The sequence below is a fragment of the Apium graveolens genome, chromosome 10 (genome assembly GCF_009905375.1).
Source record: "Apium graveolens cultivar Ventura chromosome 10, ASM990537v1, whole genome shotgun sequence".
Classification (NCBI taxonomy): Eukaryota; Viridiplantae; Streptophyta; class Magnoliopsida; order Apiales; family Apiaceae; genus Apium; species Apium graveolens.
In genome coordinates this window covers 228,459,805-228,481,607 of record NC_133656.1, presented here as the reverse complement: position 1 = coordinate 228,481,607, position 21,803 = coordinate 228,459,805, and the positions used below count along the sequence as shown (strand labels likewise).

The 21,803-nt window shown below is 38.5% G+C and overlaps 1 pseudogene; it reads right to left on the bottom strand.

Annotated features, from left to right (window-relative positions):
* Nucleotides 1–5,918: 5,918 nt before the first annotated feature.
* Nucleotides 5,919–21,803, bottom strand: LOC141693133 (peroxidase 5-like; annotated as a pseudogene).

The window sequence follows — 21,803 nt, the reverse complement described above, 5'->3', positions numbered from 1 at the left end:
AGTGAATAGCAATAGCAGGAAGCGGTCTGCTTACTACAGGTATTGCAGACATAAGTCCGTGTAACCATTCAGCCTCCGTCCCTGTGGCATCAAGTGCACGCAACTCAGCCTCAAAAGTAGACCGAGTAACTATAGTCTGTCTGCTTGACTTCCAGGATATTGCTCCACCAGCCAAGGTGAACACGTATCCAGTCACTCCATTGGAACCAGACTTCTTAGCTATCCAACTTGCATCACTGTACCCTTCAAGCACACCAGGAAATCTCCTGTAGTGTAAACTAAGGTACATTGTGCCTTTTAGATATCTAAGTACTCTATCAAGAGCATCCCAATGAGTTCTGTTTGGACAGCTTGTATATCTAGCCAATTTAGACACAGAATATGAAATATCTGGTCTAGTACAGTTAGCAAGATACTGCAAGCTCCCAATAATCTGAGAATACCTTAACTGAGACACAGGCACTCCTGAAGTGTTCTTGACAAGGGAAACTTTCGAATCATAAGGTGTACTAGCGATTCTACACTGTGAATAACCATATTTCTCAAGTATAGATTTCTCTATATAATGAGATTGAGTCAAGGTTATTCCTTCAGTGGACTGAACCAGTTTGATTCCAAGAATCACACTTGCCTCACCCATATCCTTCATTTCAAAATGTCTTTTCAAGAATTCTTTAGTCTCGTTAATAATCTCAATATTAGTTCCAAACAATAAAATGTCATCCACATATAGGCACAAAATAACACACTCATTACCTTTAACTTTAGTGTAGACACACTTATCACTTTCATTAATCTTATAACTGAAAGGCAATATAGTTTCATCAAACTTTTTATGCCAATCTCTGGGAGCTTGTTTCAAGCCATAGATGGACTTGATCAACTTACATACTTTCCTTTCATTGCCTGATGCAACAAATCCATCAGGCTGATCCAAATAAATCTCTTCTTCAAGTTCACCATGAAGAAAAGCCGTCTTTACATCCATCTGATGGATGATAAGACCATGGACTGAAGCCAATGCTATAAGCATTCGGATTGTTACCATTCTTGCAACCGGAGAGTATGTATCAAAATAATCAATTCCTTCCTTTTGCTTAAAACCCTTAGCTACCAGTCTAGCTTTGTACTTATCTATTGAGCCGTCAGGGTTTAACTTTCTTTTAAAGACCCATTTGCACCCAATAGTAGAACACCCAGGAGGGAGATCAACCAACTCCCATGTTCCATTAGAAACAATAGAGTCAATTTCACTCTTAACAGCGCCCTTCCAGTGCCTTGACTCAGAAGAATCCATAGCTTGCCGGAAAGTTAAAGGTTCGTCCTCGATATTGTAAGTGATGAAATCACTCCAAAATCCTTGACTACCTTTGCACGCTTACTTCTCCTTGGTTCCTCTAGTTCCTTAGGAATAGAGCTACTACTAGGTTCCGCCCCCACATTTGTCATCTTTTCCACATGATCAGGAATAGAACTTGATGTATGAGTAGGATCTTCCTCAGAAGTCGTTTCAGGTATTCCAGTCTTCATAGGGTAGACATCCTCAAAGAATGTCGCATCTCGAAATTCAACTATCGTGTTTGCCACTATACCATCTATGTCAGATTTTAACACTAAAAATCTCATAGCTGTAGTGGTTTCAAGATAGCCCAGAAAGATACAGTCAACAGTCTTTGGACCTAGTTTCTTTCTCTTGTGTTCAGGAACAAGCACCTTAGCAAGGCACCCCCACACACGAAGATACTTAAGACTAGTCATCCTGCCTTTCCATAACTCCAAGGGTGTTTTATCCATGTGTTTCAGAGGGACTTTATTCAAAATATGGCAAGCCGTATTTAGAGCCTCTCCCCACATATATTTAGGCAACCCAGAGTTAATAAGCATACTATTAATCATATCTTTAAATGTTCTGTTCTTTCGCTCAGCAACCCCATTAGACTCAGGTGTGTATGGTGGAGTAACTTCATGAATTATACCATTGTTTGCACAAAATTCATTAAAAGCATTACTCGTATACTCACCACCTCTATCAGATCTCAACCTTTTAAGTAACTTACTAGTTTGTTTTTCTACTTCAATTTTATATATAATGAATTTACTAAGTGCTTCATCCTTATGTCTTAGTAAATAAACATAACAGTATCTACTACTATCATCTATAAAAGTAATGAAGTATCTAAACTGGTCCTTGGTCAACACACCACCAAATTCACAAATATCAGTGTGTACTAAATCTAACAAGTCTGAATCCCTAACAACGTTATGAAAAGGTTTCCTTATCTGTTTAGCAGACACACATACTTGACATTTAGAATTCTTTTCTATGGTATATTTTGGAATCAACTCTAAGTTCATCATGTTCTTAAGAGCACCAAAGTTTAAATGACCTAGTCTAGCATGCCATATATTTGAGGACTCAATACAGTTAACAGTAGGAATAACATTATTATTCAAATTTCCCAAAACGGGATCCGCATTAATAACAAATAAACCATTTGACAAGTAACCCTTGCCAAAGAATGTACCAGTGTGAATAAGAACTACTTTATTACACTTGAACGAAATTTCAAAACCACTAGAAACTAAACAGCTTCCACTTATTATATTTCTATGCATGTTGGGAACATGATGCACTCTCGTCAGAGATAGAATACGTCCTGAAGGGAACTTCAGATCCACGTTTCCAACTCCATGTACTTGAGCAACACTAGCATTCCCCATCTTCACAGTCAGGCTATGACTCTGTTGATAAGATACAAATAAACTAATATCAGCACAAATATGTACATTAGCTCCAGTATCTATCAACCATTCATTTGACAGATAGGTAGAAAATATCACAGGGTTGTAGGATACATACCGGTCAACGTCGGTTTCAGAAGCCGTAGCCTCACCAACGACCATGTTCACTACAGGCCCACTTGCGGTTCCAAGCACAACATTTGCTTGCGCTACCACGGTTTTCTTCGCTTTCTTCGTAGGGCAGTCCTTACTCCAGTGCCCAACCTGCCCACAAGACCAGCATGGTTTGTTTGCCTTGGGTTTCTTGGCCTTGTCCTTGTCACTCTTAGGTTTATTACTATTAGCTTTCTTAGCAAAAGCCTTCCTCTTTTGTCCTACAATTGCTATGTTTACCTTCGAGGTACCGTGTTCAGTTGGCATCACATGTCCCTGTTTGGACTTGTGTTGTTCTTGTACCGAGATGTCCAGCATAAGGTTGGTCCAGGTGATCTCTCCTTTTTGTCTTTTCAGGGAGAGAGAGAACTCTTCCCAAGACTTCGGGAGTTTTTCAATCACACTCATCACCTTGAACTTCTCCGGGAGATTCATTCCAGACTCCTTCAAAGCATGCACTATCATCTCGAACTCATGCACCTGCTCAGTCATGGACTTATTGTCCACCAGCTTGAACTCGAGGAACCTTGCCACAGAATACTTTTCTAGACCTTGTGAGTCAGTATTATGTGTCTGGTCCAGCTTCTCCCATAAGAGTTTTGCGGAGTAGGCATCAGAAGAATAGACATCAAACAAAGTGTTTGTTAGTGCCGCCAGAATGGCCGCTCTAGCCACTCCATCCTTCTCAGCCCACTTCGCAAAAGCCTTAACTGTGTCAGCCTTCTCTTGATCCACTACTGGTTTCTCATATTCCACAACCGGCCACAGACCCTTTATAGTCAACCACAACTTCATCCTTTTCTGCCAGCGAGAAAAGCCAATGCCACCGTTGAATTTCTCCGGTAAACCGGTTAGTTCAACAGCTTGTGGGAAACTATAGGTGGTCCAATCAATGGCCCCAGCAGTTGCACCCGAACTGCTACCACCACCAACGATAACCTCACTTTCGTTAACCATTATGCTAAATTCTATATAACTAATATTCTCTTCAAGAATGTTGTAAATCTCACTAACAAATATAGCAACATAGAAGCAAGTGTATAAAGAATTTAACAAGTTTAGGCCAAGACCACAGTTAACAAAACAAAACATGCAGGTAAACAAAATCAGTAACTGAAATAACGTAGAGAGAAAGAAAGATGTACCCGAAACCATAGCTTTTAACAGTGAATGAAATACAGGTTCACAGATACAAAATGCCAAGAAAAATGATCACAGCTGAGTCACCAGGCCTTGCTCGAAGTCCTGGCTGCTCTTGAAGAGAATATTGCCCCTACCTGCTGCGTTTGGGATGCGCACAATATCTCCACCAGGATAAAACAGCTCGGAGTTTATGTTAACAGCAGCAACAAAAGCTCCACTTCGACCAGCACCTCAGTTGCCGGAAAATATCAGCACTTCAGGACTTGTGGGAGAGAAATGCAGAGAGGTTGAAGAGAAGAGAAGAGAATGTAGTGTGTTCTCATTTTATTCATTCAGTTTAGCCTCTATTTATAGGAGAGGAAAAATGAAACTGTCCACACACTTAATGTCTGAATGAAACTGCTTCATTAATGAAAAAATCAAAACTGATTAGATTTTGAATTCATTAATGAAAAAAAAACAAAACTGATCAGCTTTTGAATTTAAATTATTTGTAACAGCTTTTCACATTAACACCCACATTATTATCAGAACTTAAGTTAAGTTCTGATTTGATTCATCAGTACTTAAGTTCTGATTCTGATATCAGAACTTGTTAATTTCTGATTTTATTCATCAGTTCTTAAGTTCTGATTCTGATATCAGAACTTGTTACAGATCAAATTATTTGCAGGTTCAATATACTTAGACTAAGCCCACTAACAAAGTGACTTAGCCTAATCAGTACCCTGCCCAATAATCCAGTCACCGATAAATAAATTCGAATTAAAATAATTCTCAAATAAATAAAATCCTCGCCCAGGTCACCTCGCGTACGCGAGACGCCGAGACATTCGCCCAAATCGCCCTCCGGTCCGGTCCGGTCCGGTCCGGTCCGGGGCGGGGCGGGGCGGGGCGGGGCGCACGTGAAGCACACAACAACATAATGGACCATCACACACCTTAGTAGTTGTATACTACTCATGTGGGTAATACCATATAAAGCACACACCCTCCTTTATTTATTTCAATGTGGGACAAACATTCTCAAATTTTTCCAAGCTTTTTCAAGCTACTTTCAACTCTCATTTCATATGGATTTCATTAAGAAAATTCTTAAAACCATACATGAAAATTTAAGTTCAAATATCATTGAACAATTTCCAATCATTAGATTTTAGGATTAACATCAAGAACATAATTAAATTAAGCTCTAAAATCCTAATTTTCTAACACTTGTTAATCAATATACCACATAATGGTTCAAAATTCAGAAAATTCTAACAAAGATGAAAATGCAGCATCTTAATCATGCTGGACGAGTGTGAGGTTACAAATTGCACTTTAACTCCAACTGATTGAAAAATATTTCAAATTATACAAAATTTTAATATAATGATCTATACAATAATTCTACAAAACCGGTTCAGGTCTTCTCCTCAGAGTGCCTGGAAAACCAACAATCCTGCTGAGCTTGTTCATAAAGACACCTTTCGCGTGAAAGTAAGAATTTCAGTAAAGATAGGAGAAGGTAAAATCTTGATTGAAAAAAGTTGTTAGATATGTATTTGACGATATGCATGTTGCCTTGATGGTATTGTGGCGCTTGGACCTTGGCTTATTCAGTCATTGCTGCTAGTTCTTAAAGCTTTCAATGTTCGTATCAGATGCACATTTAGTCTTCGCTCAGAAAATTACTTCTGAAGAAATATTTTATTTGAGTTTTAGGAACATTCAGAGTTTTGCTTAACAAAACATAGTAAGCCCTGCCATGACCTTGTCAACAATTTGGCTTGTAAAAGTTTGAGTCATTCATTATTGATAATAGTAGTACAGTTTGGTTAAAATTGCAACAAGCTTACTGCTTTGTTACTTATTAATTAATTAATATTTAGGGCTTTTTGCTCTATGGATTGATGACCCTACAATTGGATCTTATCTCTCCTGCAGTACCTGTAAGCACCCCTATCATACTCATTTTTAGCATTGCTTCTGCAAAATCGACTAGCCACTCTGTATTGTTTGATGCATACTCATTCACTAGTGTCAGAGTTTCTGAGTTGCTATTGAGAGTTTCATCCGAGGTGAACAACACACGATGCGCTAGTATATCTGCATAGTAGCTGTTCTCTAGAAGATTTGGGCTTCCGTTCATTGGAACCACCAAATTCGGATCAATGTTTCCCTGTCTATCTGAGGACAGAGTGCCTTCAGAAATCTTGCAAACCAAGGATCTAAGCTGGGATCTTGACTTGTTGTTTGGTTAAAATTGTACAGTCTGTCGCTGAATGATGTGCAATGTGAGCGACCAACTGTATGTGATCCTGTGGAGTACAAATGTTTATTTTGCACGTATTAGTGGCAAATAAGCTGTGTCATAAAAACAAGAAATAATCTTAGACCTTCAAAAAAATTGTGGAAGTCTTTTCTTGACAACATCATTCCCATCTCAGAGATTTATGTTAATCCGTGATTTCTGATGATGCATTGAAGAAGTCTACAGCAAATCAGATTGTTAGTTAGTTAGATAAGTATTAGAGTTTTGTTTAATGTTAACTTAGTTAACTGGATAACCTTTGACTTATCTTTTCAAAACAAACTCTATCTTAGATAAACCTAACATATTTCAAATTCCTTATCTCTCTCAGGTTTATCTCTTTCAAGAAACAATACTAACGGATTACTTGTTTTATACATTCAAATATTTCAAACCTAATCTTATCTTTTATTATCTTTAAAAGAGTTTGAAATACATTATATCCGTTACATGTTTTCTATATAAACCGACTTGATATTTTTCAGAAACATACAACTCTCTGCACTTTCCATCTTATATCTTTCTGAGAAAAACATCCTCTTAATTACATTCATTGATTATCCAGTTAATTAAGAGTTTATAGTCGAGTTGTAATCTTTCACATTATTATCTTTGTATTTGAAAGAAAGGTGTATTGTATCACTTGTCCCGGGTTGTGGGAATATTGATTACAAGATCAAGGCCAAGTAGTTGTGTGCTAGGTAGCTGTGTGCTAGGGAAAAGGTTCTTTCATTCAGGGCCAAGATTGTAATCAAGGAAAGTTTGTAAGTACTTTATTTAAGTGGATATAATACATTCTCTATGCTAGTTGACATGGGGACTTGGATGTAGGCCATAGACTAGGTATAGGGGCCGAACCAAGTGAAAAGATTTGGTGTTCTTGCATTAACATATTTCCAGCATTGCATGTTTATATTTCTGCAACTTACATTCTGCTGAATATATAGTATCTGTCTCATTCAGTTACAGCCTGTCTCATTTGCTAAGACAAAAGAGACTGTCTCATTTGTGAACAGTTGCACTTTAACTAATTCTGTTGAGCCTACGAATTTCATTTGGTATCAGAGCAGGTGCATTTAATTCTCTTTTTAGTGTTTATTTTGCTAGCGATCCATGGCTCAACCAGATAGGTATTCAAACAATTATCCACCACTGCTTCATGGTGCTAAAAACTACAATGATTGGAAGTTTCGTATGAAGATCTTTCTCCAGCATGATGCATTCGAATGGGATGCTGTAGAAAATGGTTTTACAATTCCCATGAAAGAAGGGAAGCCAAAATCTCTCAAGGATCTTTCTCCTGAAGAAGTGAATGCAATGAACTCCAATGCTAAAGCGATGAACTCACTTCTCAATGGCATGGTAGCTACAGAATTAAGAAAAGTTTCAGCATGTACTACTGCCAAGCAGATTTGGGATACGATCAAAGTCAGCCACGAAGGCACGTCTAAGGTACGTGAAGTAAAATTAAGTATGCTAATGAGTGACTATGAAGGTTTCAGGTTGGAAAGAGATGAAAGCGTTCGAGATGCTCAAGGGAGGTTTCTGACATTAATGAACTCCATCTCACTTCTGGAAAGGATCATTCCTCAATCTGAGATTAATAGGAAAATCCTCAGAGCAATGCCAAAGAAATTTGCTCCAAAGGTGACAATTCTGCAGGATTCGACACTACTTTCGACTATGAATACTCTAACACTGTTCAGTGAATTGGAAGAATTCGAGAACCAACTACGCAGATATGATGAAGAAGATGAAGCTCCTCGCAAGAAAACTCTGGCTCTTAATGCAGATGCAGGTGATTCTTCTGAAGATTCTGATGAGGAGATTGCACTTCTCACTAAGAAGTTCCACAAATTTCTGGCCAAAAAGAATACATCTAAACGACCCATGAAGTCTTCATTTCCAAAGAAAGAATTCAGACCTAGTTCAAACAAGGAAGGCAAAAATAATCAAAACAAGGATGCATGCTTTGAGTGGGGAAAGAAAGGTCACTTCAAGAAGGACTGCTACAAGCTCAAAGCCAAAAAGAAAGCTTTACTCACATGGAGTGATGATGATTCTGAAGTGGAAATTGACTCAGACGATGAATTAGCTCAACTATGCTTTGCTGGACTTGAATCTGACTCTAGTGACAATGATGAGGTACATACTGTTCAAGTTAATAGAAATTCATATATATCTCAGGATGTACTAACCTTGCAGGCTCAAAATAAAAAATTAAAAGAAAAGAATGCTTATCTTAAACAAGCATTGAGTGAGGTTCTTAATGAGGTTGATGATTCCATCAAAGATGAATCCTTAGTAGAAGAAAATAAGCTACTATCTGAGAAGGTCTCTAAGCTGAAAGAAGAAGTCAACTACCTCAAAAATGAGATCGAGATGAAAGATGCATGTCTTGATGCATTAAAGAAGGAAACTTTTTCTGCTGAAGCAAATGCATCTTCTGATTCTATAGTTCCTGAACTCAAGCAAAAGGTTGCCCAGCTGGAAACTGATCTAGCCAAATGTTTTCATGGAGAAGGAACCTTGAATGCTTTACTTGCCCAACAGAAATCTTCTCTTGACAAAGAAGGTTTGGGGTATGGATCAGCCAACAAAAAGAAGGTTTTTCAAAGTGGCTACAAAAGAACTCCTATGAAATACAAGATGCCTTATGAAAAATGTCAAGACTGTGGCAAATCTGGTCACACCAATTCTGCATCTCGGTTATGTGGTATTAAGGGCCACGATACTAACTCAGCAACTAGATCTAAATCTGTACATAAATATGTTAATATTGTTCAAATGTGGATTAAGAAATCTGACAGGCATTTGTATAAGATTTATGATACTAACATTCAAGGACCCAAAGTCACATGGGTACCTAAGAGATAAAGGATCTTTTGCAGGTCTGTTTTAAAGTCCATGTTCCTCGAAACAAGTGGATTATTGATAGCGGTTGCTCTCGTCACATGACTGGAGATAAATCAAAGTTTCTCTCATTAATCACTAAAGAGGGAGGCTTAGTTACTCTTGGAGATTCCACTACCGTACGTATTGTAGGTAAAGGTACCATAGGTAACGACAAGTTTGCTATTAACAATGTTCGTTTAGTTGACGGTCTTAAATATAATCTTATTAGCATAAGTCAGTTAACTGATGCTGGTCATAGTGTTAAGTTTGATAAAGATTTTTGCTAGATCGGTAATAAAGCTAACGAGTTTGCTTTAGTAGCCAAAAGAAAGGGAAACATCTTTGTGTTAGATTTTGATGAGCAACAAGAAGAAATCTGTACCATTCAAGAACAACATAATCTTTGGCATAGGCATCTTGGTCATGTTCACATGGATCTACTTCGAAAGATATCTTCACATGAGTTAGTTCGAGGTTTACCAAAGCTGAAATTCAAGAAGTTAGAACCATGTTCAGCTTGCCAGCTTGGAAAACAGGTGAAAACTTCCTTTACTGCGAAGAATAAAGTATCAACTTCTGTTCCTCTGCAGTTGTTACATCTAGATCTTTTTGGTCCAGAAAGATATGTAAGTTTGGGAGGTAAGAATTATGCTTTTGTTATAGTAGATGATTACTCTCGTTTTACTTGGGTGTTATTCTTGCGTACTAAAGATGAAGCTTTTAGTGAATTCAAAGATCTTATTACTAACCTTGAGACTAAGTATTCCTTAAAGCTCAAGACTATTCGTAGTGATCATGGAGGAGAATTCGAGAAAGATTTCGTGACTTTCTGCAAATCTAGAGGCATTACTCATGAATTCTCTGCCCCACGTACACCTCAACAAAACGGAGTTGTTGAACGCAAGAACAGAACTCTACAGGAAACTGCTCGTACTCTTCTTCATGAAAGTAATCTGCCGCGTAAATTCTGGGCAGAAGCGGTAAACACTTCCTGTTATGTATTAAATAGAGTGCTTATTCGTCCTATTTTGCTTAAAACTCCTTATGAATTGCTTAAGAATAAAACGCCTAACATCAGTTATTTTCGAGTATTTGGTTCAAAATGTTTTATCTTAGATACACAGAACACTAGAGGAAAATTTGATGCTAAGTCTACGGAAGGAATTTTCTTGGGATATTCTACTACAAGCAAGGCCTATAGAGTTTATAATTCTATCAAGCTCAAAGTTGAAGAATCTATCAACATTACATTTAATGAATCTGCCTTGAAGATATCTCAAATTGAAGAAGATGTTGCGGATCTATCGTCTCATTCCCAAATGAGTCAGTCTCATTCTGAAAAGAGTCAGTCTCATTTTGACAAATCAAGCAGTCAAGACTCTCCAGGTCCATCTCAGTCTTCTAATAATTCTTTGAGATCTACTCAAGCTTCAGATGAATCTTCTGGCTCTCCAAAGACTCCCGATAGTGTTTCAAATGTGGATTCTGTTACTCCTCCGAATAAATCTTCACAAGCGGAAATGAGGCAGTCTCTTTTGAATGAGACAACTCCGATTCATTTCCAGGCAGACAATTCTAATGAGGAAGAGATGAGTAATATTCAACTTCCTAAATCTTCTAGGACTGTGAAGAATCATCCACCAGATAATCTTCTTACTGATTTAGATCAAGGGATTTCTACGCGAAGCAGGCTTCATAACTTATGTGCATTCTGTGCTTTTGTTGCTGAATTTGAACCGAAAAATGCTCAAGAAGCTGTTGCAAATGAATGTTGGTCGGTTGCCATGCAAGAAGAATTGAACTAGTTTGAACGTTGTCAAGTCTGGGAACTTGTCTCTCCTCCTTCTAATGCAAAAGTCATCGGTACTCGTTGGGTTTTCAAGAACAAGAAGGATGAAGATGGTAACATTATTCGGAATAAAGCTCGCTTGGTGGCTCAGGGATACAACCAACAGGAAGGAATTGATTTCGACGAGACATATGCCCCTGTAGCACGTCTCGAAGCTATTCGGATTCTAATGGCATTTGCAGCTCACAAAGGATTCAAGCTTTACCAAATGGATGTTAAAAGCGCATTTTTAAATGGTCATCTTAAGGAAGAAGTTTATTTGAAGCAGCCTCCAGGTTTCATTCATGAAAAATATCCACACTATGTCTACAAGCTCAAAAAGTCTGTTTATGGATTGAGACAGTCCCCTCGATGTTGGTATGAGCGTCTCAGTCAGTTTTTGCTAAAGAATGGCTTCACTTGTGGTACACTCGATCCAACTCTTTTTATTTTTCATAAACGCCATCATTTTCTATTAGTACAGGTTTATGTAGATGATATTATGTTTGGATCAACTGATGAATCTTTGTGTAAGTGGTTTTCTAACTGCATGCATAAAGAATTTGATATGAGTTTAATGGGTGAATTGCAATATTTTCTAGGCTTGCAAATTAACCAATCTGCTGCAGGTATTTTCATACATCAAAGTAAGTATGTGAATGATTTGCTTAAGAGATTTGCATTAGAAAATATTTCTGCTAAAGCTACTCCGATGAGTACATCTGTCAAGCTCACTAAAGATGAACAAGGTACACCTGTAGACATTACTAAATATTGAGGTATGATCGGCTCGTTATTATATTTAACTGCTTCTCGTCCTGATATTATGTATAGTGTTTGTCTTTGTGCTCGTTTTCAATCTCAACCGAAAGAATCTCATCTGAATGCAGTTAAACGGATTTTTAAGTATCTTAAGGGAACTAGAGATCTTGGAATATTTTATCCTAGTTCTACTTCTTTTAACTTAATTGGTTTTTCAAATGCTGACTATGCAGGGTCACAGGTTGATAGAAAAGGTACAAGTGGTGCGTGTGAATATTTAGGTGATTGTTTGGTTGCATGGCACAGTAAAAAGCAAACATCTGTAGCTCTTTCTACTGCTGAAGGAGAATACATTGCAGCTGGTAGTTGCTGTGCTCAAATTTTGTGGATGCAACAAACATTGCAGGATTTTGGTATTTCTTATACAAATATTCCAATTTATTGTGATAATACCTCTGCTATTAATATTTCTAAAAATCCTGTTATGCATTCTCGTACTAAACATATTGATGTTCGTCACCATTTTCTGCGAGATAATGTCTCAAAAGGTAATATTGAGTTAATTTATATCTCAACTGATAAGTAAAGAGCAGATATTTTCACCAAACCTTTAGGTGAAGACCGTTTTTGTCTTATGAGACGTGAACTTGGTATGTGCACTATTTCTCATTAATTCATTTTTACATCCCTGCATGCATTCTATTTAGCTTATTTGTGTCAATTATTTGCATAATTCATCTTTATGACTGAAATTGTATAATCGAGTGTTTAATTAATTGATTAATTTAATGCTGATTTATCTATGGAATTTATTGATGAATTTTTGTGAATTAATTACCGTTTTTGGTTTAATTAGTTTGCGTGTTTCAGTCTTAATTATATATTTTATATGTAATTATTTGATGGGACTCTTGAACTTTGGAACTGAACCGAGTTGCATGCATTTTTCCTTCAAGTCTTTAACTTTGATTTGACTACTCCATCTGTTTCTTCTCAATCTCTGTGTGTCTCCTCGTTTTTCGAGATAAACTCCACCTTTCTACTTCTATCTCACTTCTAACTCTTCATATTCTTCTCTTGTCTTATTTAATCTCAACTTCTTTTTCTTTTCCTCTTTCCAAACGTTTCTCTTCTTCTTCAACAATGTCGACCCCTCATACTCGATCCAAATCTAAACCCGCTAAAACCCCTAACCCATCATCTTCTTCTCTTAAACGCCAAAGAACTAATCCTGATACCTCTACTCCAATATCACCGGAAAAATCTTCTCAGCCTAAAATCGTGTCAAAACCCATTCTTAAAGAACGAATTTGTGATCTTGCTCTGCTTCAGCGAGTGGGTGTTGTTGATTTATTCTCCGCTCTCGGTTGTGAACCGCTTTTATCCCCACCAGATGTTATTTACCCTTCTTTGGTTCGGGAATTTTATTCTAATTTCTCAATGATGAAGGAGGATATGGTTTATTCTGAGGTTCAAGGTGTTCCGATTGTGTTCAATGCTAATCTGTTGTCTCGAGTTTTTGGTATCTCGTGCTCTGGTGTCTGTCCGTATACCACGCATGCAGCATTCATGGAGTTTCCAGGATTACAGTATGAAGAACAACTGAAAGTGATTCTTGGTGAGAACTTTATCGGTACCTCTCTTAAGCCCATGGTACATGATCTTACTCCACTTGCTTTATTGCTTTTTAAATTGTTTCATACAAATCTTTTGCCTCGTAAGAGCGGTCGTGACCGTGTCACTTATCAAGATGTTGTTTTAATTTCGGTTTTCATGACTAAAACTCCTTGTGATATTGCTTCGTTGATTATCAAATACATGAGTCATTGTGCGTCTCATGAGTCTATGAACTTGTCCTTTCCTGCTTTGTTGACAAAGATCTTTAGACATTTTTCTATTATTTCTGATGATGATAGCACTGAGCCAGTGTCTACTATGTTTGATCTGTCTGTCCTGTCTGCTAATAATATTGAGATTATTGAGTCTGGTGTTCTTATTTTTGGTGAGGGTCATAAGTCGTTTGGTTCGTTTCCTGAGTCTCCTCACTATATGTCTGATCCTGATCAAGAGGACTCTGTTTTATTGAAATCGTTGTTGTCAAAAGTTTCTGAAAACAACCATCTCTTGTAGTTTCTTAAAACTCAGTTTGCTTCTATCGAGTCCTTGGCATCCCTGACTTCACAAGTCAGTATGATGCGTGCCTCCTATGAGATGTTTAATAAATCTGTTACTGCTTCTCTTGAATCAATAAATGCTAAGTTGGAGATTTTACATGTCCATGATAAGAAGGTGAGTAGGGCTATAGATTTTGAATTTGGTGTGCTTCATGAGGGGATGGTTACCACTGCCAAGGCGTGGGAGGAAGAATTTGTCAAGCTCTTCTATAAACTTGGTACAGAAACCAAGTACATATCTCAGCAGGTCTCTACCCGTAGCATGCCATGGCACCAGAAAAAGGACTGGCTTGGTGATATGACTCTGGCCGAGATTACTTCCCCTTTGCCCCTGCCTGCAGTTCCTCCACCTGAAGCTTTTGGGATGACTCGTGCTGAATATCGTTCGTATATTCTGGAATGGCTTCGCAAGAGGGATGGGAAAGCTCCAGATGAAGGCAAGTTAGACAAACTGTTCTCCGAGTATGGTGCTTCTCCAGTTTACCACAACAAGGGAAAGCGAAAGACTCGAGAATCTGCTCCTGTCGATGTTGATGATTCTGACTAGTTTCTTTACCCGCCTTTTATGATGTTGAGGGGGAGAATTTTTTAATGTGTTTGTGTTTGTTTGATTAAGACGATTGCTTCTTGGTTTATTTATCTGTTGATTGGATGATTTTGGTTGGATAGCACTGGTTTATGTGCTGGATTAAATATTTAAGGTTTTATAACTTTAAGTACTGCTGAGTGCTTGGTTTTTAATCTTGGTTTTTAATCTTATTTGCTGTCCCATTCGTTTACCTGTCTCATTTGATTAGTCATATGTTTCATTTGCATATTCTCATGATTGTCAACTGATTGTTGCATATATACACTGTTTCTATCTAACATATTGCAACAGGAGATTAAAGTGTTTTTGATAGGGGGAGCATAACACTTCTTTACCCTTGGCATCATCATAAAAGGGGGAGAATGTTAATCCGTGATTTCTGATGATGCATTGAAGAAGTCTACAGCAAATCAGATTGTTAGTTAGTTAGATAAGTATTAGAGTTTTGTTTAATGTTAACTTAGTTAACTGGATAACCTTTGACTTATATTTTCAAAACAAACTCTATCTTAGATAAACCTAACATATTTCAAATTCCTTATCTCTCTCAGGTTTATCTCTTTCAAGAAACAATACTAACGGATTACTTGTTTTATACATTCAAATATTTCAAACCTAATCTTATCTTTTATTATCTTTAAAAGAGTTTGAAATACATTATATCCGTTACATGTTTTCTATATAAACCGATTTGATGTTTTTCAGAAACATACAACTCTCTGCACTTTCCATCTTATATCTTTCTGAGAAAAACATCCTCTTAATTACATTCATTGATTATCCAGTTAATTAAGAGTTTATAGTCGAGTTGTAATCTTTCACATTATTATCTTTGTATTTGAAAGAAAGGTGTATTGTATCACTTGTCCCGGGTTGTGGGAATATTGATTACAAGATCAAGGCCAAGTACCTGTGTGCTAGGTAGCTGTGTGCTAGGTAGCTGTGTGCTAGGGAAATGGTTCTTTCATTCAGGGCCAAGATTGTAATCAAGGAAAGTTTGTAAGTACTTTATTTAAGTGGATATAATACATTCTCTATGCTAGTTGGCATGGGGACTTGGATGTAGGCCATAGACTAGGTATAGGGGCCGAACCAAGTGAAAAGATTTGGTGTTCTTGCATTAACATATTTCCAGCATTGCATGTTTATATTTCTGCAACTTACATTCTGCTGAATATATAGTATCTGTCTCATTCAGTTACAGTCTGTCTCATTTGCTAAGACAAAAGAGACTGTCTCATTTGTGAACAGTTGCACTTTAACTAATTCTGTTGAGCCTACGAATTTCAATTTATACGGAATTGAATCTACAGATGTCATATTTAATCTCATGTAAAATCTTTGAACCTATTAAAAACTAGGGTCAATCACCTAGTAGTATGACCATGTCTTTTTGCGATAGTCCCTTTGCAAAAAATAATTGAGTAGCTTGATCCACGTTAGAGGTAGGTGGAGGTAAGTCGACTGTCTCTGCAGCAAGAGAAACTCTGCCATCTCGTCTCCCTGCTGGTACAGGCCATCCCATTCCTCTAGTCTACAAAATGCTGAGAAGTTAAAACTTTAAAGAATTTAAGTTTGTGCAAATTCATGGTGTGCCTGTCTTACGAGTTCAGTAGCATCTCTTGCAGCAAATGCAAGGATATCAGCACAAGAGACTATGCCTTTGCATGTAGCTTCAAGTCTGGCCTTGGCCCTGTCAATGACTTCGAGGCCTCGAAGAGAGATGCCATTGGCAGGACTATCCTTCTCTGCAACATTAGTTGGCGTAGAATCTATAAGGATTGATCCATCACAACCCTGCCAACCATAGCATTTGTCAGTACTACATCATATCCTTGCCTAAACATACCACTACAAGAAAATTTGAACAACTTAACTGCATGCATGTTTTAATGCAGATTATGTTGGATTATATATTAATCTAAACATATTATTTTATTAATTGTATTTTGCATTAGAATAAGTCAGCTACACCTGTACGTAGTTGCATAAGAATAGGTCTCTGGTAGTTGAGTTTGGGTAGGAGAGTCGTGTGGCACTAACGGGAGTATGCTCCTGGTTTTTAGCTGTGACACTTAGCTTGATAGTTTAAATATCACTGTGTAATTTCTTTTCAAATTAAGAGAGTAATCCACCAGCCTTTGAGTTGAGTATCCAAGTTAGCTAATTACTTGTGTCATTTGCATATTCATTTTATCTAATATCTGGTATCAGAGCTTCAGTAAGTAACCCTGGTGAATGCCCAAGTATATGCCAAAATTAGTAACCATGGAACCCAGCAAAACAAAAGAAAACACAGTTGGCCTAACCTACCCAATGCTCACAAAAACCAATTACACAACATGGGCACTAAAGATGAGAGTTTTCATGCAAGCGCATGGCGTGTGGGGAGCAATCGAGCAGAAGGATCCAAATGCAGCAGTAGAGGAGAGAATAGACAAGATCGCAATGGCAGCAATTTATCAAGCAATTCCTGAGGAGACATTGTTATCTGTTGCAGAGAAGAAAACGGCGAGAGAAGCTTGGGATGCCATAAAAACCATGTGCTTAGGAGCTGATAAGGTGAAGAAGGCAAAAGCTCAAACTCTTAAAGTTGAGTTTGAGTCAATGACCATGAAGGAGACAGAGCAACTTGATGACTTTTGTGCGAGATTAAATGGTGTGGTGACGAACATTCGAGCACTAGGCGAAGTAATTGAAGAAACATACGTGGTCAAGAAATTACTGAGAGCAGTGCCAACAAAGTTCCTGCAAATTGTTTCAGCAATTGAACAGTTTGGAAATCTGGATACTATGTCTGTGGAAGAAATCGTGGGCTCACTCAAGGCTCACGAGGAGAGGTTAAAGGGACATACAGAGACCAATGGAGGGCAACAACTGTTACTTACTGAAGAGGAGTGGGCAAAGCGAGAAGCCAGTGAAGGACAGTTGCTGTTGTCACGAGAGGAATGGCTGAAAAAGGCAAACAAAGGAGTGGCTCGAACCAGTAATGAGAATCGTGGTAGAGATTATGGACGTGGACCACGTGACAGAAACAAATTGAGGTGTTACAACTGTCATGCCTTCGGACACTATGCAGTAGAGTGCAGAAAACCAAAGAGAAATAGAGAACAAAATTCTGAGGTGAACCTGACCCAGACAACAGATGATGAGCCTGCACTTCTTGTACTGGAGTGTGGAAGCGAAGAAAAGGGTACGGTTCTGTTGAATGAAAGTGGAGTGAACCCAAAGATGGAGTCGAATATTGGCAGCCAAACTGGAGAATCAAATGTTTGGTACTTAGATAACGGGGCGAGTAATCATATGTCCGGGCAACGATCGAAGTTTCGAGACTTGGACGAAGGAATAACTGGCAAGGTGCGGTTCGGGGACGGATCCACAGTTGATATAAAAGGAAAAGGGACAGTGCACTTCACTTGCAAGAATGGAGAGGAACGAGCCCTGCAAGAGGTATACTTTATCCCTACACTTTGTAATAACATAATTAGTTTGGGCCAATTATCTGAGAGTGGTAACAAAGTAATTTTAAGCGGTGAATATTTGTGGATATATGATGAGAATGGAAAGTTATTTATAAAAGTAAAGAAGTCTCATAATCGTTTGTATAAACTGGTTATCGAGGAAAACAGAAATGCTTGCTTGTTGTCAAAAACAGAAGAAAAATCATGGCTCTGGCATCTACGCCTAGGCCATGTAAACTTTCAGGCAATGGGTCTTATGTCCAGAAGTGGAATGGTACATGGCTTGCCAAACATTGTTTACCCAAAGGAAAGCTGTCATGGATGTTTATTGTCAAAACAAGCCCGACGCCCATTCCCATCTAAAACTGGGTTCATTGCTACAAAGCGTTTGGAACTGATTTACGGAGATATTTGTGGCCCAATATTGCCATCAACTCCAGCTGGGAATAGATACTTCTTGCTACTGGTTGATGACTTCAGCCGCGCCATGTGGGTGTTTATGATAAAGACAAAAGATGAGGCTTTGAGTATGTTCAAAAAATTCAAAGCATTGGTCGAAAATGAGTCAAAGGAGGTGATACAGGTGCTGAGAACGGACAGAGGGGGTGAATTTTGCTCTAAAGAATTCTCAGCGTTCTGTGAAAATGTTGGAATAACCAGGCACTTCACGGCTCCCTATTCCCCACAGCAGAACGGAGTTGTGGAGAGACGCAATAGAACCGTGGTGGCAATGGCCAGGAGCTTATTAAAAGAACGAGATATGCCTTCATGGATGTGGGGTGAAGCAGTCAGACATGCTGTGTTTCTGCTAAACAGGTTGCCAACGAGAGCTTTAACAGAATTAACTCCATACGAAGCATGGTCGAAGAAGAAACCACAGATCGAGTACTTGAAGGTGTTCGGGTGCATTGCTCATATGAAAGTGCCAAGTGTGCACGTAAAAAAATTAGACGACAGAAGTAAAATGGTTGTTCATTTGGGAAGAGAACCCGGGACAAAAGCATACAGATTGTTCGATCCAAACACAAAGGCCATACATGTTAGTAGGGACGTTATCTTCGAAGAGGCAAAAGGTTGGCAGTGGAAGGGAAAGGAAAAAGAAAGCCAGCAACAAGGAAGCATGTTTACAGTGACTGGGTATCAAGCCGAAACAGGTTCAGGAGATGGGGGGAATGAAGTTGCAGATCTCAGTGAAAATCATGAAACAGGGAGCACAGAAAGTGGTTTGCCGAGTACACCAGTTTCGCAGAATGAAGTTGCAGATCTCAGTGAAAGTCATGAAATAGGGAGCACAGAAAGTGGTTTGCCAAGCAGATCAGTCTCGATTGAATCAGGCTCACAAACTCTACAGACAATGTCCAGTGAAAGCAGCGAGCCAACAAAATTCAGGAGACTCAATGAAATATACAACTGCACGGAAGAAGTGGAGCTTGCTGATGAACTGTTACTGCTGGAAATGGATGAACCAGTGAAGTATAGTCAAGCGGTAAAAGAAAAGGTTTGGCGAGGTGCTATGAAGGCTGAACTTGATGCCATCGAGAAAAATGGAACGTGGAAGCTGACAGAATTACCACCAGGAAAAAGGGCCATAGACTTAAAATGGGTCTTCAAACTTAAAAGGGATACCAACGGAGACATTGTAAAACACAAGGCCCGCTTAGTCGCAAAAGGTTATGTGCAGAAGTGTGGCATCGACTATGAGGAGGTCTTTGCTCCGGTTACTAGATTAGAGACAGTGCGTTTGTTGATAGCACTTGCTGCAAGGAATGCATGGGAAATTCACCATCTTGACGTGAAAACAGCGTTTTTAAACGGAGAATTGCAAGAGGAAGTCTACGTGAATCAACCGGAGGGATATGTGATAGAAGGTCATGAAAGGAAGGTTTACAGATTGTTCAAGGCGCTATATGGCTTACGACAAGCCCCACGGGCTTGGTATGCTAAATTGAATAAATGTCTTGAAAAATTAGGCTTTGTCAAGTGTCCTTTTGAGCAGGCTGTTTATACAAGGCGTGAAGGAAATGAGTCACTTATAATCGGGGTGTATGTCGACGATTTGCTCATCACCGGTTCAAGCGTAACAAGTATCACAAAATTCAAGAAACAGATGAACAATGAATTCGAGATGAGTGATCTCGGAAAATTGTCATACTATCTTGGCCTGGAAGTAGCTCAGGGAAGTGGTTTTATTGAGTTGAAGCAAATGTCTTATGCAAAGAAAATTCTTGAAAAATCTGGTATGACTGAGTGTAGTCCAGTTAGGTACCCAATGGACCCAAAGTTTCAGCTGCACAAGGATGAACATGGCAGTCCAGTTGACTCAACAGAGTTTAAGAGCATGGTAGGAGGGCTGAGGTACTTGGTTCACACCAGACCGGACATAGCCTACGCAGTTGGTGTGGTAAGCAGGTATATGGAGAGACCCACGACGTTACATATGAGTGCTGCAAAACGAATTCTGCGTAACGTCAAAGGCACACTAGAATATGGGTTAACATATGTGAAGGGTCGTGGAAATTATCTACTGTCAGGATTCTCAGATAGTGATTTAGCAGGAAATTTAGATGATAGGAAGAGCACGGGGGGCATGGCGTTTTACTTGGATGAGTCACTGATTACATGGGTGTCACAGAAGCAGCGGTGCGTAGCTCTATCTTCATGCGAAGCTGAGTTTATGGCTGCCACTGCAGCAGCTTGTCAGGGAATCTGGCTACAGAGAGTTCTCAGCAACATTGCAGATGCACCAGTTGGACCTGTAACAATTTATATAGATAACAGGTCAGCCATTGACCTGGCTAAGAACCCTGTTTTCCATGGTCGTAGTAAGCACATAGACGTGCGTTATCACTTTATTAGAGAGTGCGTAGAGAAGGGCTCAATTATTATCAAATACATCAGTACCAACGAGCAGAGAGCCGACGTTTTAACGAAGCCAATGTCCATTGCCAAGTTCGAAAAGATGCGCGAGTTACTTGGAGTTAAAAACCTCAAACACGTTTAGATTAAGGGGGAATATGTTGGATTATATATTAATCTAAACATATTATTTTATTAATTGTATTTTGCATTAGAATAAGTCAGCTACACCTGTACGTAGTTGCATAAGAATAGGTCTCTGGTAGTTGAGTTTGGGTAGGAGAGTCGTGTGGCACTAACGGGAGTATGCTCCTGGTTTTTAGCTGTGACACTTAGCTTGATAGTTTAAATATCACTGTGTAATTTCTTTTCAAATTAAGAGAGTAATCCACCAGCCTTTGAGTTGAGTATCCAAGTTAGCTAATTACTTGTGTCATTTGCATATTCATTTTATCTAATAGATTAAACATCCCATTTACTTCAATATACTGTATAATCTGTGTTATGAAATTAATTTATAAATTTTCCCCAGAAATAAGATATTTTATAGATTAATACTGACCCTGACAAAACAATCATGGAAATGCAGTCTGATGAGACCAGCAGCAATACCCCTGTTGAAGAAAAAGGCCCTTTCAACCTCTTGTCTAACAACATATTCTGCATTAATGCATGTAGTCCTGTAGAATCCCACTTGAAGCTGCTGTGTTTCCAATACCTGAAAACACATCATATATAACATAACCAAACCAAACGATACAGATAAATTCATCTCTTTAGAGTGCTGCAATGTAGTAGTTGCAGTTAAGTTTTAGGATGCTTAGCATACAAATTTTTGGTTCAATTTATAGCAAAAACTATGCATGACTTGGTTCTCAACTTGTGTCAACTTGCAGTTCAGCAT